Below are 19,094 nucleotides of genomic sequence, written 5' to 3'. Positions count from 1 at the left end.
ATCTCCCTGAGTTTGCTCTGCAGCAGCATTTGACCTCAGGTAAAGTTATTTATGTGCAAATATGCTCAAAAATTTAAAATAAAAGTGTAAAATATGAGAGACATTTCATGTGTGCATATATATTGTGTATGTGTGTGCAGGTGCAGGTGCAGGAGGAGCCGTTGGTCACAATGAGGTTTCTGATCTCACTGTGTGTGTCACTACTGCTGCTGATTAATGGTGAGTGATTTACAGTCTATCATGTGCATTAGAATGATATTGTAAGTAGGTGAACTTTCTTTCATGTTAATCCATTATGTTTATATTGTGTATTTAACAGGTGAAATAATCAATGGACAAACTTCAGATACTATTTAATAATAATAATAATAATAATAATCATCATATTTTCTATGTACTTAATTATCTACATTGTTAGCAAAATTAGACTTTTCAAACTTTTTTTATTAGCTTACTGAAAAATGTTTTTTTCAACAACTTAATTTTTGTTTTGACAAAAACGTTTTTTTAGATAAATATTACTTAATTACTTAAATATTTTCTTCACCTCGAAAAGTTAGGTTAAGACTTCACAGTTGACTGATTCAAAGTTGAAAAATGTAATCTGTCCAGATGCCACCCATTTGTTTTTCAGTGTGTGTTGTGCTCATAAAATCAGCAACTACATTCTGTCTCATCTTTTTCAAATGAAATATATGTTGTGTAAATAAAGGTATGGATACAGCTGTACATATTACAGATTAACCCAGACATTGTGTTTAACACACAAGTCCAAACATTGTGTAAAACTGAACTTTCACCAATGCTATCCTGTAGACCTTAATATTTAAGGTATTAAGGTATTTGTTCTATTTTGTGTAATGGAACTGTTTGTGAAGTATGTGAAGATACAACCACATGGCAAACCTTTTTTCCTTTGAGTCCAAAGGAATTTACAATTATCAATTTGATAGGAATAAGAAAGAAAAAAGCAGTTTCTGTGTGGGAGTTGCTATATGTTAATGTTAACCTTCCTGTTCTCCACAAGAAGTGTTGTTTTATCTGAAGGCAAAAGGCATCTGTTTTGGTTGTCCACAGAAAGTTCATCCAATTCTTTCCACACACTTTCCCACCCGTGTCCTCAAAGAATGAGAATGTGACGTAACGCTGCGTTGAGTTCTGGGAAACTGCTTTGTTTATCCGCCATACTTGCAGGATAGCGCTGCCTTTCCGCTATTGAGTTTAGGGCAGTATTTGATTTTTTGTCGAGATTGTGAAAAATGTCACCATTTTCCTCTCATATAAAGAACACGCTTAATGTACCAAGACATTCTGTACACATTCTGTACACACCTTACTAAAGCATAATATGTGCAGAAAAACAGATGAGACCAAAATATGAACTTTAAATATCACTGTCTTAATCCATAAGCGCTTTTTACATTTTCATACATGGTTTTCTAAAGAGAGGAAAACGTTTAACGTTTAAACATGTCGCGTTAATATTCTGGCTCATCTGCATGTCTTTTAGCATCACTGTCTTAGTACATTAAACCAGCATTTTAAAATGCTACAAAACTGTGACTGTTCGCTGAATGTGACCCACAATCTCTGATTCTCCTCCGTGGCCATGGAAAAATGAATATTTATAATGACAACAATTATACTTTGTCATTTAAAAGTTTCCAACAAAGAAATAGATCGACTTCTGTCAGCTTGTTGAACAAACACTTTATTTGGATAATCTACTGTACCTGTATGATGGCTGAAACAGCAGCGAGCGTCCAGCGGGCAACACTGTTTTCACGCTAATCAGGTAACCATTGTAAACGAAATTCTACAAAACCTAAGAGAAAAAAAATCAAATTATCATGCAGTGCGATCAAATAGCTTCTCTTCCCTGCAAACGATACAATGAAGAATGAATGATTGCAAAGCCACTAGAAGGCAAGCCTGCAACCATTAGCCAAAAAAGCATAAGCAGCTATCCTTACAGAGAATGAGAAGTAACCATTGGAACGGATAGCGTTTCCTGCCAATATGGCGGTGCCTTCCCGAAATGCAACGCGGAGGGAAAAGATTGCGACGTAACTCCTCATTCTCTATAAGCGCCGTTTTTGAAGAGTGCACATGTGCACAAAGGGAACCCCGGAGTATGACGTAAGAGAGAACCCGCGATGAATCAAACATCAAATAAAGCAAAATGACATGGAACAAAAAATATTAAATTAGTCATCAAGTGCCATTGATCAATACAGCAGCTTCTTTGAGATCTCTAATCAGTTAAATAGCAGAAGTTATTCCTCCACCACATGCGTGTGATGTCATGTATGGCGTTATTTCAATGACAAATGTCGAGAGCGCATTATTGTAGCACGAAAGCGCATAAATATAATGCACGAGCGCGAATCTCTCCGCTCGCGCGTGGATTTGCTTTGCTCTCGCACAAAACCAGACGTGCTCGCACTCGAGAGAGTGCGCGCACTTAAAATGTGTCTCTCCACTCACTCCAAGGGCCCTATCATACACCAGGCGCAATGCGGCGCCAGGCGCAACGCAAGTGTTTTTGCTAGTTTCTATTTCAGCCCGAAGCAGTTATCATTTTCACGTCCTGCGCCAAGTTGTTTAAATAGCAAATGTATTTGCGCCCATTTGTGTGCTCATGGGCGTGCTGGTCTGAAAATGAGGTGTGTTCAGGCGCATTGCTGGCGCATTGTTATTTTGAGGCAAGTGAAATGGACTGCGCCATTGACCAACTAAAACCTGGTCTAAAGTCAATGGCGCAGTATTTATTTATTTTTTTTGTTATTTCAAGAGCGCGTTAGTAATATGCGCCTATAGGCGGGTTCACAACGCGCATACACTCTGCTTATTACACACACAGGTACACGCAGCAGCACACAAATATGCCAAATATTAAAAACTAAAGGATTACAATGTAAAAGATTATTATTGTGTAGGCTACATAAATATAAAAATGCCTACATGTTATAAAGGATAGTCATTACATGTATCAGATTTAGGCTACCTATTTGCTCGCGCACGAGCAGATCAATTTCCTCTCTGGAGATGCGTTCAGTCTTTGCGCTTGCAAATTCCACCGTATAAATACCGAATCAGCCATGGCGCGAGCGCAATTGGCTTTTAAAGGGAATGGGAGATGAGACTCTGATTGGTTTATTGAACGTTATGCCCAAAACACACCCATTACTCATTAAGAGAATAGGGACAACCCTTTTAGACCATGCGCTGGGCACGCCGACCGTTTTTCCCATCGTTAAACTAGCAAAAGTGGATTCGGACACACTCTAATGGTACGTTTGCACTGGCACATAGCAAGCTCAGCAGAGCGAGCGTTTTCAATTAATTCCTATGGAAGTTGAGCTTAAACGCTCGCATGGTGTATTATGGGATTGAAAGCGGCGCGGAGGAAGCGTTGATAGTGGCTGAAAGCATCAAAAAGATTGGGCATTCCTCGACTTTATGCAAATGTCGAGCGACAAACACCGGGCGACAACCAATCGCTGTGAGAGGAAGAAGATGAAATGTAAACAGGGTGTTTTTCAGAGGCGTGCTCTGCCCTGAATTTGACACGCCCCAAAGCAGTGGCGTTGAAGCGTTGCGGGTGTTCTGTCGATTTGTGCTACCCTGTCAGATTTTGCTACCTCCCAATAAATCAGTAGGTAGTACAATTTTGACAACGAAAAATGCTACCTGTAAAATTATGGTTTATTAACGTCTACACCTACCACAACCCTAAACCTACCCTTACAGTAATGCAAATACAGTAATTATGTGTTTTATTCGCGGTTGTAGCTAGAAGCTACAGGAAACCAACAACAAATAATATTTTCTACCTATTATATTGTGTTTTATTAAAGTCTACACCTACCCCAACCCTAAACCTACCCTTACACTAATGCAGATACATTAAATATTGTTGTTTAGCATGAGAAAAAGGACGCAATATTGACGTGCGCATGCGCAGTAAACCCTGGTATGACAATCTGACGGGTAGGATAAAATGTCAGGACACCGGCCGTGTTCGGAAAACAGTCGTGACTAGCTAGTTTGTTTCCACAACAATGCATCGTACTATGGTGGTTAGTCAGCGAGTTACGTCGCTGTATGGGAAACGCACCCCAGTTTGATGGCTGTCTGCTACCACCTGGCTGTCAGAGCAGGAACAGCAGGACCAACTAGAAAACCAACTAGAGTGCATTGAAATTCATTATTTTCACTTCATGTTATCAGTATACTCTCAGAAGAAAGGTACAAAAGCTGTCAGTGGGGCATTACCTTTTCCAAAGGTACACCTTTATACCTTATTTACCTCAAAGGTGCATATTAATACCTAAAATATACATATTAGTACCTAAAATGTACATATTTGTACCTTTTAAAAAGTTACCAGCCCAGTGTTAGTTTTTGTTCCTTTTTTTCTGAGAGTGTAAACATTTACATTTTACACTTTATGAACAAACAGAAGGTACATTATGTGTAAGTCTTTTACCTGATTTCTGTTAAGTTCACTTAATTAGTTAATTTAGCTTCAGCATTCTATCTACATGCAGTTAATCTGAGGTTAATCTGACTCCAATTTCAAATTATTCTAAAATGTAGACTGAGAGATTTTTTCACTTTGACCTATCCTGGACACAGATTTGTGGTATTACCTGACTCCAATCAATCTACTAGTCATAATGATTTCAGAAGAATGTAATATAAATCAAATATAACACTTGGATTGTCAGGGAAAAATGTGATGATGCATATCTGACGGCAGAGAGATAGCTGCGAGTGAGTGTTCTGTGTGCAACTCACACAATACTGCTTCTAGTAACGGAAAAGGTTTGGGGAATGGATTAACAAGATACATTAAATGTGGTATATACACATTCTTAGTGAACTTTTGGCATTCTATGTGGTCTTTTGGTGACCAGAGCCTGGTATGGCAAGCTATTTTAACATGTAATCTAAAAAACACATTGTTCTCTGTTTTCTTAATACTAGCATTTATTTATTTAACTACTTATCTATTCCATTAGCTACTAGTAATTATTTGTTGGCTACTAGTGCTTATTCTTTAAGTTCTAGAACCTTTTAAAAAAGATATTGGTACTTATTCATTAGCTACTAGTTCTTATTTATTACATACTGGGCCCCCTTCATTCAACGAGGGATGTGCCTGAAGCCGAATACCACATTCGGAAAGGAAATTACGCATTCTGAGAAGCCCCTAAAAGGACATGGTGTTGGAAAAAAAATATGTGATGGGAAGAAAAATTAGTTTCAGTGCTTTTGCATTGTCTTGCAACTATATAGTTGGGTAATTATATTATATATAATTTGAAGGTATCTGGAAGCCACAATCATTATGCGGTGATTGAAATCGCTTTTGAATGCATGCTCGCTTTTTACTTTCACTTTTGAATTTGTGATCCTGTGCACTCTATGAATAGGGAGTGGCGGTACTGATTGTACCAGATGAAATATTTGTTAGTGACACTCAGGATCTGTTGTGCACTAAATCCTCCAACATTGTCCTGTCAGTCAACTCTCCTGACTATCTTCATGCGATAAGTGAAATCTGATGTACTGTATTGTGATTGACTACTGCAGCAAGCCTAGTCACTAGGGCTGCCCCCGACTAAAGATTTTTCTGGTTGATTAGTAGTTGTTCATTTTAAGCATTAGTCGACTAATCGCACGTTTATTAATAAACCATTTAAATCATAATATCGAGCCTTTAATTGCCTTCATAGCCTAATAAGAGCTCAAGCACACGCATAAAGCTTGCCACATCACACCGGCAGAAGTAATGATTATGAATGTGTCAGAGTAAAACAGTAAGGAGACTTCATTAACATTTTAATAATTCATTGATAAACTAGTGCTTTTTTGTTTTCGGTTTAAGAGATGAAGCCGGCCTGAATGCATGTTTCATACAGATTACATAATCTGAGAATATTTGTTTTCCATTTGAATTGGTTAATTTGAAAGTAGACATTTCGCTCTCTATAGATATGTTTTCATATCTGTAAGGCAAATATACAGTTTCAGAGTTTCGCGCTCAAGTTCACAGAGACAGAGACGGCAGAATGCACATCCTGTTTGCTTTCATTATTTTACAAAAGCGCACCGTTTTGTTGTTATTGTGAGTGCGCACAAATAAACATAGAGTCTTTACAGATTCGAAAGATGTATTACTCTTATCTCTATGACCAAAAATGAGGGAGGATTTTGAGGGAGCAAGTGAGCGCTCCAGCGCCTCCATCTGTCCTGCAGTGAGCATTATTCAGCTTCCAAACTCCACACAGACACTTCAATAGCACACATTTCTCTAGGTTAACATTAGATTGAGCGGCCATGTAAATTTCCATTCCTCATTTCCATTTCTTAGTAGATATTTTTTATATATAAGTAGCTATTCATTAGGTACATTTTTACTTTTCTTTTTCGATACTAGCACCCATTATTAGATATTTGGGTTACACTTTATTTTAAGGTGTCCTTGTTACAGTGTAATTATACATTTAAGTACTGAGTAAAATTAATTAACTACATGTACTTACTATATGGTTAGGGTTAGGATTAGGGTTACTTGCATGTAATTATGCATAATTTATTGTTATTATAATAGAATGTACATGTAATGTGTAACAAGGATACCTTAACATAAAGTGTTACCAAAATTTGAAATGTGTTACTAGTAACAGTATAATAGTTAGCATTGAAATAAGTAATAGTATATAATAAATAAGAACTAGTATCTAACGATTAAGTACTAGTATTTTTAAAAAGATACTAGAACCTAAATAATAAACACCTAAAAGCTTAAGAATAAGCACTAGTAGCTAAAAAATAAGTACTAGTACTCAGTGGCATAGATACTAGTAGCGTTAAAACAGATACTAATACATTTAAGGATTAAATGTTAAACCAGCTTGCCATAGTATATGGACCCTTTTCTCAGACGGTGATGCTTTTCAATGGTCATCAGCATCGTAAATCCAGCAGTTTTTCAATCCAAGTTTTTTTTTTCTTCTTTTTAAAAAAAAATGTATATACAATTATAACACTGTACTTTGTATTATATTACTTTTGCATCAGGTAAAAAAAAAAAAGAGTTTACACTGCAGCAAGGATGTTTCTAAAACAGCTGCTGTGGGTAAATATGGAAAATCTACCAATCTCTTTTTTCCCCTCTTTTTGAAAGTCATGAAAATACCTCCTGAAAACACATAGCGGGGTATTTATTTTGCTATCTGAGCAAATGGGACACAGAAAATATATTGATGTAGTCTCCTATTTACCACAATAGAAGTTTATCTAACTATAAAGATTCCCGCTTCTGAGAAAATCGCAAATGTGAAAAGGAATCATTGCATAGTGTTCGGTTTCTGTGAAAGTTCCCGAGTACAGGTTTTTCAGGAAATCAAGCCAGTCTTACATTGTCATTGTCATTCAAACTTGTAATCAAATAGTGATAGAGTTGCTAGAAAATGCTCAGTTAAGATCTAGGTGGCAGGTCTATTTTAAATAGTGAGAATCATATTATCCATCTTATTATCCAAATATTTACTCGCAGAGGTGTAAAGAGTACATGAAAGCCATACTTGAGTAAAAGTACTGATACCCTACAGTGAAAATGACTCCACTTCACATTACAAGTCACCAATTCCAAAACAACTTGAGTAAAAGTCTTAGAGTATCTGATTTTAACAGTACTTAAGTATTTTACTTATAATAAATATAGGCTCAAAAATGCACTAGTCAAAGAGACATGATAGGGAAAAACTGTAAAGTTGTGGAGAAGCTGGGGAAAACAGGCAGAGGCAAGGATAGAATAACTAGAACAAACCATAAGCCAATAACCACAGGAAACAAAGAACAGAATGATGGGCAAACAGACAATCATTACACTCAACAACTCACAAGCAACTAAAGAAACACTAGGGTTATATATACACAGGGGGCTAACAAGCTTAACAAGATAACAAGACACACCTGTGGAGACTAATCAAGGGGAACAAATGAACAAACGGACTACAAACTGACTACAAACACCATGGAAGTCAGGAAGTGACAAAAAGTCCAAGACAAGGCACAGAGAACATGTAACAAAAGCAAGAAAGAGTTGATTTGTGAGAAGAACAATCATGTTTATTTTCTAAAACTGAGCACCTCAAAATTGCAAAAATAGCAATAACATCAACAACAACAACAGCATCCTTCAAAAAAGATAGATTAAAATAATGTTGAGTAAAATTAAAAAGTCAAAGCCTTCTTGCAGTGGATGCGCTGGTTTGTGCCTCATTGCCGTTGCAGTCATGTCCTCATCTTGTATAAAAAACACCTGCGATTCACAACTACTTGCTAAGGAACTCGCATTAACATAAAGTAGCCTTGTTGACAAGTTTGGGTAAGCAAGGTCAAAACTCATAAGATCTAGGACTATCAGTGTCCTGTAGTAGGCAGTATCACATGTTTTGTAGCAGAAATAAACTGCTGCAGAAAAAGCTAGGTGCCATGCAAAATGTAATGTATAACTGCAACACTCGTTTCAAATGTAGCGGAGAAAAGAGTACAGATACTCATTTAAAAATGTAGTGAAGTAGAGAGTAAAAGTTGCTAATATCTTTGATACTCAGTACAACTACAAAGTATCCGAAAATATACTCAAGTATAGTAATTAGTTACATTTACTCAAATACTTTACACCTCTGTTTACTCGGTTATAAAAATGCAACTGTATCTCTAATGTACCAATTTTTGACACATAATCAGTGACTATGTATCATCACATGACTGTTTTTTTTGTTCTCACAGAATCTACAACTTCCAGCTCTGATCCATGCTATGATTACACCACTCTTGATGAATACTGGAGAGACATACAACAAAGCCCACATGAATATTTTGAAAATGATGACACCCTTGTTGAATGGAGTGGCTGGTATCGGCTGTATCTGAATGGAGAAAGTGCCCAGAGTGGTGTGTGAGTCATATGAGATGTGGTGGCTACACTGGACTGTATGTCAACGGCTCTCATCCAACACTTGAGGATGGAGTGGTGACCCGTGAAGTCATGGGAAGTAATTCATTTTGGTGGTGGGAGTGGTGGTGGGCACCTTCCTCTCAGTGTGGCGACTACACATCCACCTCCATCCAAGTCAAAGCCTGTCCAGGAGAATATTACGTCTATGAATTTGTCAAACCCAACATATCAGCCCCTGGGCCGTCATATTGTGCAGGTGCATTTTTATTGTTTTTTTTCTCTTTAAAATGTTGTCAAAATTTGTTTAAAAGTCAATATCAAGAGTAAATGATCTAACAAGGTTAATTATTAGTTAACATATTTTAATGGATTGTTTAATGAAATGAGTATGGTTTAACCAGTTACAATCAATGTTGTGCCATCCATTAACCATTATGTAGGTCTCACCACACCCTCTTATAGCACATAAATCACAATGCAGTGAAGTGCAAAATTCAAAATATATGTGAAACAACTGTAAAAAATCAATATGGAAAATTCCTTCAAATCAATACAGTACATTGTGCCCTATTTTCACATATTTTTTTAAGTGAATGGTAATATTACAGAATCAGTAAATTGCTTCGTTTATAATGTATTTGTTTTCATAATTCACCTGACCTCTGGCTAAAGATAATGAAGCGTTTGCTTAAATTTTAGGCCGTTTGTGTGTTAGCCTAAACAGTAGCTCACATTAGGTTCAACATCAAGTTAGCTCACATACTAAAATAATTAAGGCATTGATAAACTGCCCTGCTTTCACAGTTTAGATATATGGATGACAAACAAATTAACACAATTTATTTGTTGCTATACTTCATCTAAGTACATTTGCCAATGAGAGTAGTTATGGTGTTGCTCTGTCCCATTCTGCAGGCTGCAGCCAGATACACTAAATACACAGATACATACTGTTTTTGTTTCCACTTTATATTAGATGTCTAACTAATATGTGCTTACACCAAAAAGATGAATTGTTAGGTACAATGTTCTCATTGTGTTCATGTTATGTTATGGAACACTTTTGTTGCTCATTAGGTGGGAAATAGTTAGGGGTTGGGCAGGGGCGCCATGAAAAGTTTTAAGAGCGGTATGCAAGACAGAAATTTGGGCCCCCTTCTTCCTGGTGAATGTGTGTCACGGGTGCACTGCTGAGCGGACTGAGGAGCAAGGAACGGAGAGAGACGAGGAGTACATCAATCCAACTGGGTTTAATTGACACAACGGAACATGGAACACTCACGCTATACATAATGACATGAACAATACCGGATGCTGGAGCACACACACAGGGAACACTATTTATACACACAGGAGGAGGGGATGACGAGACACACCTGGGGAGCCCTCCCTGGGCTGAACTGGGGTTCATGAGCCCTCCCTGGGCTTAACGGGGGAACAGGAGCCCTCCCTGGGCTTAACCGGGGATCAGGAGCCCTCCCTGGGCTTAACCGGGGATCAGAAGCCCTCCCTGGGCTTAACCGGGGATCAGGATAGCGCTTACGTGGTGCTGGCATAGGAGGGTGCACTGGAGGAGCAGGCACAGCAAAGCGCGTTCGAGGAGCTCGCACTGGAGCGAGCTCTGGGGCTGGAGCCGACGCTGGAGCGAGCTGATCAGGAGCCCTTCCTGGGCTATACTCGGGAACAGAAGCCCTTCCCGGGCTATACTCGGGAACAGAAGCCCTTCCCGGGCTGAACTGGGAATCAGGAGCCCTTCCCGGGCTACACTCGGGATCAGGAGCCCTTCCTGGGCTACACTCGGGATCAGGAACCCTTCCTGGGCTACACTCGGGAACAGGAACCCTTCCTGGGCTGACCTGTGGATCAGGAGCCCTTCCTGGGCTAGCGATGGTAGTTGGCCCCGAGCCAGAACAGCTGATTGAGGACGGCGTCCCCTAACGCCGTCACCTCAGCGAGCTTGCAGAACTCCCGGGCGTACTCGTAGAAGGGGAGATTGCGGCGAGCTAGGGCGGCGACGCGAGCGGCAATTTCCATAGCCGCGAGGGGGGGAAAACCAGGAAACAAAAACTGTCAAAAAGGCGGGGAAAAACAAACGTGAGGAAAAAGTCGCCGCTCACTTTCAGTTTTGGTCCGCTGTTCTGTCACAATACACGATAGAGGAACGAGGAGATACACACAGGAGGAGGGGATGACGAGACACACCTGGGAGCAATGAAACATCAAGGGAAACACCTGGGACATATGAACTAAACTAATCAGGACAGGAGCAGGAAACTAACCAAATAAGGGCATAGGAAGGCACACGGGGAGCAAGACACACACAAAACATGGAACAGAGTCTGACAATGTGTCTGTGTGTGTCTGACGTTTAAGAAATTAAAAGACAGAATAAGAAAATGAAATTTCTATTATTTGAAACATTTATATTATTTCAAATAACATTGAAATATTTTATTTCAAGTAACGAAAATGTTTTTAAGGTTTTAATTTTAGTTTCAGTTTAAGTTAACTTTAATACATAATAATATTAAATAATATATTACCATGCTTTTATCTATCTTTGCAGTTTTAACTAGTCTTCTATACAACCTTTATTATTTCATTGTTTTTTAAATCATCATTACAAAAATATTTTTTAACAGTTAAATTTATTTGTAACAGTTTTCCTTTCTATTCTCAGTACGATATTACAATCTAGGCAGTAACAATAAAGAAATATAAAAACCCATAAAAGCGGCTAAACACCGCAACAAGCTTAACTGAATAGCAGTACAGAAGTTTTAACTCTGCAGTCTTATTATACATTAAAAAAAGAACTGGTAGCCAGCAAAATTAAGAGTTTCTTGTCCTAAACTTTTCAGACATAAAGGTAACACACAATTACATTTGAACATGTCTTGTTTTCATGCTTGCCCACTTTTCTAACATTTCATCAAAGGGAGTAGACCGTGCAACTGCGTGCTGTATTGATATGCGTGCCAGATGCACTAATCGATCTTGGTCCATTGTAGATCGCAGATAATTTTTTATAAGTTTCAGTTTACTGAATGACCTCTCTGCAGAGGCCACTGTGACAGGCATGGTAAGGAACACTCTTAATGCAACAACCAAATTCGGGAATAATGATTCAAGGTTTCTCTGAAGAATGAAGTTAAGTTTTTTAATTGTGGTTTTGCATGCACATAGAAGGCCACTTACACGACAGACATCTTGAATTAGGTCGTTCGACACATACTGCGATGTTGCTGCATAGCACCTTGCGGATTCTTCTAAATCCTCCTTTGACATTTCACTCATTTGCAAAATGAAATGAAATTTCTCTGAAATCTGTCCCAGATTTTCAAATCTGGTGTTGAGTTCACTGCTTATGGTGTCAGCGATTACATAAAACACTGTTTGTTTGAAATGAATTTGGGCCTCCTGGTGCCCTGGTTTACCAGCGCTCACTTCATCGTAAACTGTTTTGCGCTTTCTGTTGCACTTCTGTGCAAACTCTGTAGAGGCATCACATTCATTTGCTAAAAGACGAGCATCTGTCACAGCCTTTTCAAACCCATCCTCTCTGTACTGGGAAAATAACATTTTCAGGTTGTCAATCAACAAAACAGCTGTATCCAGTGAAATGTCGGCAGATTGCATGGCTGTATTGGTGCGTGTGATTTCGGGCAACATGTCATTCCAGATAACAAGACAAGCCATAAATTCCATAGTCTGAATTTCATTAGACAGTGCATGTGCCTCTGAAGAAATTTTGCCATCTTTAGGCGTCGAGTATGCCACCGAGCTGATACCTCTGAGCTTTGACCGAGTCCAGTTTTGCCTCCCATCTCGTATCGCTGAGGGGTTTTAATGTTATGTCCACAAACTGTTTCAGAATGTCCCAGCATTTCACTGAAGATGCAAACATAGTGTACAGTCTTTGAACAGTTCCGAAAAATTCAATCATGCTATGTTTGATGAGGTAGCATCGCACAATAGCAAATTAAGGCTGTGACTCGCACACGGCATAAACAATGCATCTGGATTTTTTTCCAGAATTAAAGCTTGTACTCTTTTGTGAATTCCTCTCATATTTGATCCGTTATCATAACTTTGACTGCGACAATTCAATAGGTCAATCCCTAGGTTTCCCAATGTGGCAGTTAAAGTCTCCCCAAGTCCTTGACCTGTTGTGTCAGTAACTGAGCTGAATCCCACAAACGATTCCTCTATCTTATAGATATAGATATGTCGGGCGTGCAGTCAAATTCAGCTGCATAATATTTCACATCTCTCACTTGTTTGCTGATTACTGACAGGATCACTATCGTCAAAGATGACTGACAATTAGCATACAGTTTGGATTGGCGGTATGGTTCTGTTCTGGGCAAGAACTCCCTGCGCATCCATGCAGCCTAGCATGGATGAGAGAAGGGAGAGCAGCGATAACCCCCCAGGGTAATTAGAACAGAACCAACATAAATGTATTGCAGATATCATTTATGTTCAATAATTTAATGTAAACATTTTAGAAAATTAGTCTGATTCAAAGGGGAATCAGAAGGCCGAATCCTGACTGGACGAGAGGAGGAGTTGGGGATGGAGGAGGGTAATTAGCTACTGAGCAACGCAAAAGCTGCTGATAATACTGAAGGACCTAATATGTGGGTGCTGTGATAGATGTTGCATCCCTATAGGTAGATGTGGATTAGCTGAGTCAGCTGATGCAAGCTTGACTAACGTGTCCTGCCAGAACTAACGCTATGCTCGATTTTATCTAACACACAATCTGCGATGCATTTTAAAAAAATTCATTTTGTGTACACCAACTTAAATATGAAGTACACTTTTTTTTCTGTCTATATTTTTTGATGTGCTGAGCCATGACAGTGTCATAATGGGCTAAAAGCTCGTAAAAGCAGTATACTTTGTTTGCTTTATGGGAAAACATCAATCGGTCCCGTTCCACTTGTACACCATTTGTTAATCTTCTATAGCAGTAGGCTTTTGAAAAACATTTATTACTGTCCTGTGATCTTGGGAATGGACCATCTGGGAATTTCGGAGGACCATTCTCGGTCAGCATCATACGAAATGAATTAGTGACTTTATCTGGGCAAGGCCAGTTTAAGGTGTCATGATCAAGCAGCATTTACATTGTCTGTTTTACTCAGTTGTTCCACGCTATCATCAGTGACACTGAGCTTGCTGGTGGACTGTCCTGCTTCACTCTCACTGACAGTTGCTTGTTTATTAGCGCCATCAATGTGAAATTTTGTGGCCTTAAAGGGATAGTTCCCCCAAAAATGAAAATTTGCATTTTGAAAATTAATGTTTATCTGAATACCCCAAGGGCATCCAAGATGTAGGTGACTTTGTTTCTTCAGTAGAACACAAACTAAGATTTTTAACTAATACCGTTGCAGTCTGTCAGTCTTATAATGGAAGTGAATTGGAATCACGGTTTTGAGAGTCAAAAAAACATACACAAACAAAACCAAATTAAACCCTGCGGCTCGTGACGATACATTGATGTGTTCCATGTTTCGTGTGTGTCCTGCTCCCCATGTGCCTTCCCATGCCCTTATTTGGTTTGTTTCCTGTTCCTCCCCTGATTAATTAAGTTGATTTCTTCCCAGGTGTTTCCCTTGATGTGTCATGGCTCCCAGGTGTGTCTCGTCATCCCCTCCTCCTGTGTGTGTGTATATAAAGTGTTCCCAGTCCCTAGTTCTCTGTCCGATGTTGAAGGTCTTCCTGTATACGTCTTCCTGAGTTCGTCTCCCTTGGTTCCTTCCTACGAATAAAGTCTTGTGTAAAGTATTCTCCAGCGTCTCCTCGTCCCTCGTGTGTGTGCACCCGTGACACTCTCTTTCTCTATTTTTTTTTTTGCAGTGAAACTGAAATCTCATGTTTGTGTTAATACGTTTGATTAGTTCAGATCTGCACTTGTGAAGTTGCTCATTGAAATACTATATGACTGGTCTGTTTTGGTCTTCCACTAACAGATTATGACCCGTGCAATAACTACAACATACTAGACAACTACTGGAGAAGCACATTCAATTACTGGTCTATGTATGGATACATCTCTGATCATGATGACACTCGTGAAGAATGGGATGGCTGGTATCGACTCTTTATTAATGAGTCGAGTGCTCAGATGCCTGAGTGGTGTATGTCCTACATGTCATGTGGAGGTTTTAGTTCTCTGTATCTTGGTGGCTCTCATCCTCGTCTAGAAGATGGAGTTGTTACTCGTGAAATTTATGGCTCTCACCATGCTCAGTGCAGTTACTACAGATCTCAACCAATCCAAGTCAAAGCTTGCCCTGGAAATTATGATGTCTACAAATTTACCAGACCAACAATTTCGATCCGAGCTCCTGTATATTGTGTGGGTACATTCATTCATCTTTTCATTTGCCATGTTTATCACAAATTGGATTGGTTTGTATTCATATTATTATACTGAATAGATATAATATGCATCTGTTCTCTTTCTACTTTTTTGTCCCATAGTACCTTTCAGTACCCCAAGTGTAGACCCCTGCTACAGTTACACCAGTCTGGATGAGCTTTGGAGAGCCACTGACAATCCTTACTATAATAACTATTACTACTATGGCTTGTGTGATTATAATGTGGAGTGGAATGGCTGGTACAGGCTGTTCTACAATGGTCAAAATGCTCAGATGCCAGAATCATGTGTTAATTATGGCATGTGTGGCTCTTATGAGCCACTGTGGCTCAAAGGCCCTCATCCACAGCTGGAAGATGGAGTGGTCACCCGTCAGGTCTGTGCTTCCACATGGAGTGGCTGCTGTGAATACACATCCCACCCTGTACGAGTCAAAGCCTGTCCAGGAAATTACTATGTTTATGAGTTTGTCAAGCCACTGTTTTGTGGAGATTACTGTGTAGGTGAATATTTGCTCATATGTATTTAAGTCATTTAGTCTTTTATGGGCTTTGCTTAATAATAACTGATGTTGATATAAAAAAAAAAAAAACGTTCTTAACACCAGAAACCATAAGTCAGACCATCCCATCAGTGTCTACATCAACACAGACAATCCCACCCATAGAATCCATAACTTCACCAATCACAACGCTAAATAAACTTCAGAAATGAATAAATGATGTTCAGTCAGGGCCAGATTTACACATAGGCATTCTAGGCACGTTCCTATGTTTGCTTGTCCAGGGGGGCCCAAACACAATAAAGAGATATATATTATTTTTTGTTATAGGCTACTATGGGCTCTCTACAACAGTAAAAGAACCAAAACCCAGAAGACATTGAGCAAATAAATATAACAAGTAATAGGGTAAAAAATTACAACCGTTTCCATGTTTTCCACCTTTTTATTTATGTTTTATGTATAGCCTACTCTAGAAAAAACTAACACCCAGTATAATGAATTACTGAGTAATGAGAATATTTAAATATGTTAAGCATTTGTTGCGTATATGATAACTTAGCCCGGTTTTCATTTACTTGTGTAAACAGCGGTGAAAATGTGTTTTATAAAAAAATTAAATGCTTGTTTTTTGCACCCACCGGCAGAAACATAAATCGGCTCCTATGGCTATGTCCATAACAAACTAAACTTACTTACTGAAACTTAACCACATAGTGGGCTCGCAAACCTCTCATTCGGCATGAATCGTTTCCATGAGTGAATCGTTACGCAGTCTAACATTTGGTTGCTAAACTATTAGGCTACTTATTATGTAAAGAAGGCTTTGTAATTCTCTCATGTCCAAATATCTACTAACAGCATCCTTCACATATGCAAAAAAGTGTTTGGAAAAACACCAGGGCATGCTCACGCTGACCGGCAAAACCTACATATTGTACAACAGACAAGTTAAATAGAGTCATCAAATACCTTTTGCTTTCTGCTGCCGAGGCAGAGCGCCATCTGCACTCATGGGGCTCGCAGTTAGATCTGGCTGACGAGCTTGGGATGGGTCTCTCCCTATACCAATCCTCGGTTGCCAGCTCTGTTGCTCTCGAACTGGATCTGGAAGCCCGGTCTCCGGTTTCTTCTGATCCCCTTCTCAGGAAACCATGGTTACATGGGTAACCTGAGACGATTCCTTATATCATTGGAAAAATATGATATCCGTCAGATAAGATCAAGACTTCATTCAAAATGGTCTATTTTTATTTGTGTACCTTCAAAATGACAGTGAAACGTTGTGCTTTCGTAAAATAAAGAAAACAAACAAAATGCGCTTGCCTTCTTGGTCTATGTGAACCACTTCCTAAAATGAAGAAAAACTCAGCGATACTTTCTACTTGTCAAACAGACATGAGAAACATATTTAGCTATAGATATAAACCTTGAAGTGACCGCTTTTAAGTGTTTACACCAAGTTCATTGTCGTGTTTCCACATGCACTTCAGACACCGGTCACGCTGAGGGCGTTCCCCAAAGTGTCCTCTAGGGGACGCAGTGTCTCGTTCCCCTTCTCAGGAAACCATGGTTACATGGGTAACCTGAGACGATTCCTTATATCATTGGAAAAATATGATATCCGTCAGATAAGATCAAGACTTCATTCAAAATGGTCTATTTTTATTTGTGTACCTTCAAAATGACAGTGAAACGTTGTGCTTTCGTAAAATAAAGAAAACAAACAAAATGCGCTTGCCTTCTTGGTCTATGTGAACCACTTCCTAAAATGAAGAAAAACTCAGCGATACTTTCTACTTGTCAAACAGACATGAGAAACATATTTAGCTATAGATATAAACCTTGAAGTGACCGCTTTTAAGTGTTTACACTGCTTATTTGACATTAATGCATTATATAAGTCACTTTGGAATATAAATCATAGCACATTTCAGAAGATAAAAAACGCGAGCTGCAGTCCAGAAAATACGGTATAGCAAATTATTTTGCGGACCCCCTGACTTTGCGTCACGGACCCCCAAGGGTCTGCGGACCCCAGTTTGAAAATCCCTGTTCTAGAGTTTTCATACAGATTATTTTTATAACATTCATTCAGTCAGCAATTTTTCTAATGTGTCCATCACAACAGCTCCCCCTGTTGACCCCTGCTACAGCTACAATGTCCTGGATGATCCATGGAGATCCACCAACAATCAACATTCCTCTCAAATAATGTGTGACTCTTGGGTCAGCTGGAACGGCTGGTACCGTCTATTCATTCAAGGTCAGAGCGTTCAGATGCCAGACACGTGTGTTGATGAGTACAGTTGTGGCACTCATGCTCCACTCTGGCTGAACGGAGGACATCCAGCAGTTGAGGATGGAGTGGTCACTCGAGATGTCTGCGGTCACTATGACAATGACTGCTGTGCTTTTCTGTCCAATCCCATTAAAGTCAAAGCCTGTCCAGGAGATTATTATGTCTATGAGTTTGTGAGCCCAGTTGGCTGCAGTTTGGCATATTGTGCAGGTAAATATATTTACATGTGTCCTTTTGTTTATGTAAGAGATAATTGTTTTTTATGAAACATTTCTTTTTCAGATGCGTGGAACATAAACAATACCTACACTAAGACAGAGACAACCACAACCACAGAAGCTGTAGCTGAAACCACAATGACTGGTAATATAATGTACAGTCTGCAGTATTATTGGTTTATATGAACAGTGTTGGGCAGTAACGCATTACTTAGTAACGCGTTACTGTAATTTGATTACTTTTTTAGAAACTGAGTAATTTAACGCGTTATAATTTTCAAAATAGTAATTAGAGTATAGTTACAAGCCGAGGTCTCTAGACATTACTGCCGCGTTACATTGCTGACAGAATGCAGTGTTTTATAATCTAGAGATTGTAAAAAGGATGTAGCACACGCACTGTCGAGTCAAGTGCATTAGAGACAATTTAGGCTATAACACGTGTTTGCAGCGTTGAGCAATGCAGTGCTGAAATTTGCGTGCTCACGAATCCTCTCATTATAACACACGAATTGTAGACATTATGAAAGATTCATTATGCATATATTTATTGTGTTATGACAGAGATTTGTGAGATTGCAATGAACTGCGTAGTACGGTGGCCGAGAAGTGCAGAACAAATCACAATTCTGAAAACAAAATAACAAATTACAAACGCAAATGCAAGTCTAAAAAACAAAATAACAATTCAGAAA

General features: G+C 39.0%; 1 pseudogene; it reads left to right on the top strand.

Annotated features, from left to right (window-relative positions):
• Positions 1–170: 170 nt before the first annotated feature.
• Positions 171–19,094, top strand: part of LOC107748263 (uncharacterized) — a 26,168-nt pseudogene continuing 7,244 nt past the window's right edge.

Source organism: Sinocyclocheilus rhinocerous, unplaced genomic scaffold (assembly GCF_001515625.1).
Source record: "Sinocyclocheilus rhinocerous isolate Xijiao unplaced genomic scaffold, SAMN03320098_v1.1 scaffold522, whole genome shotgun sequence".
Lineage (NCBI taxonomy): Eukaryota > Metazoa > Chordata > Actinopteri > Cypriniformes > Cyprinidae > Sinocyclocheilus > Sinocyclocheilus rhinocerous.
The sequence above is the reverse complement of the archived record's forward strand: the minus strand, read 5'-3'. Positions and strand labels throughout refer to the sequence as shown.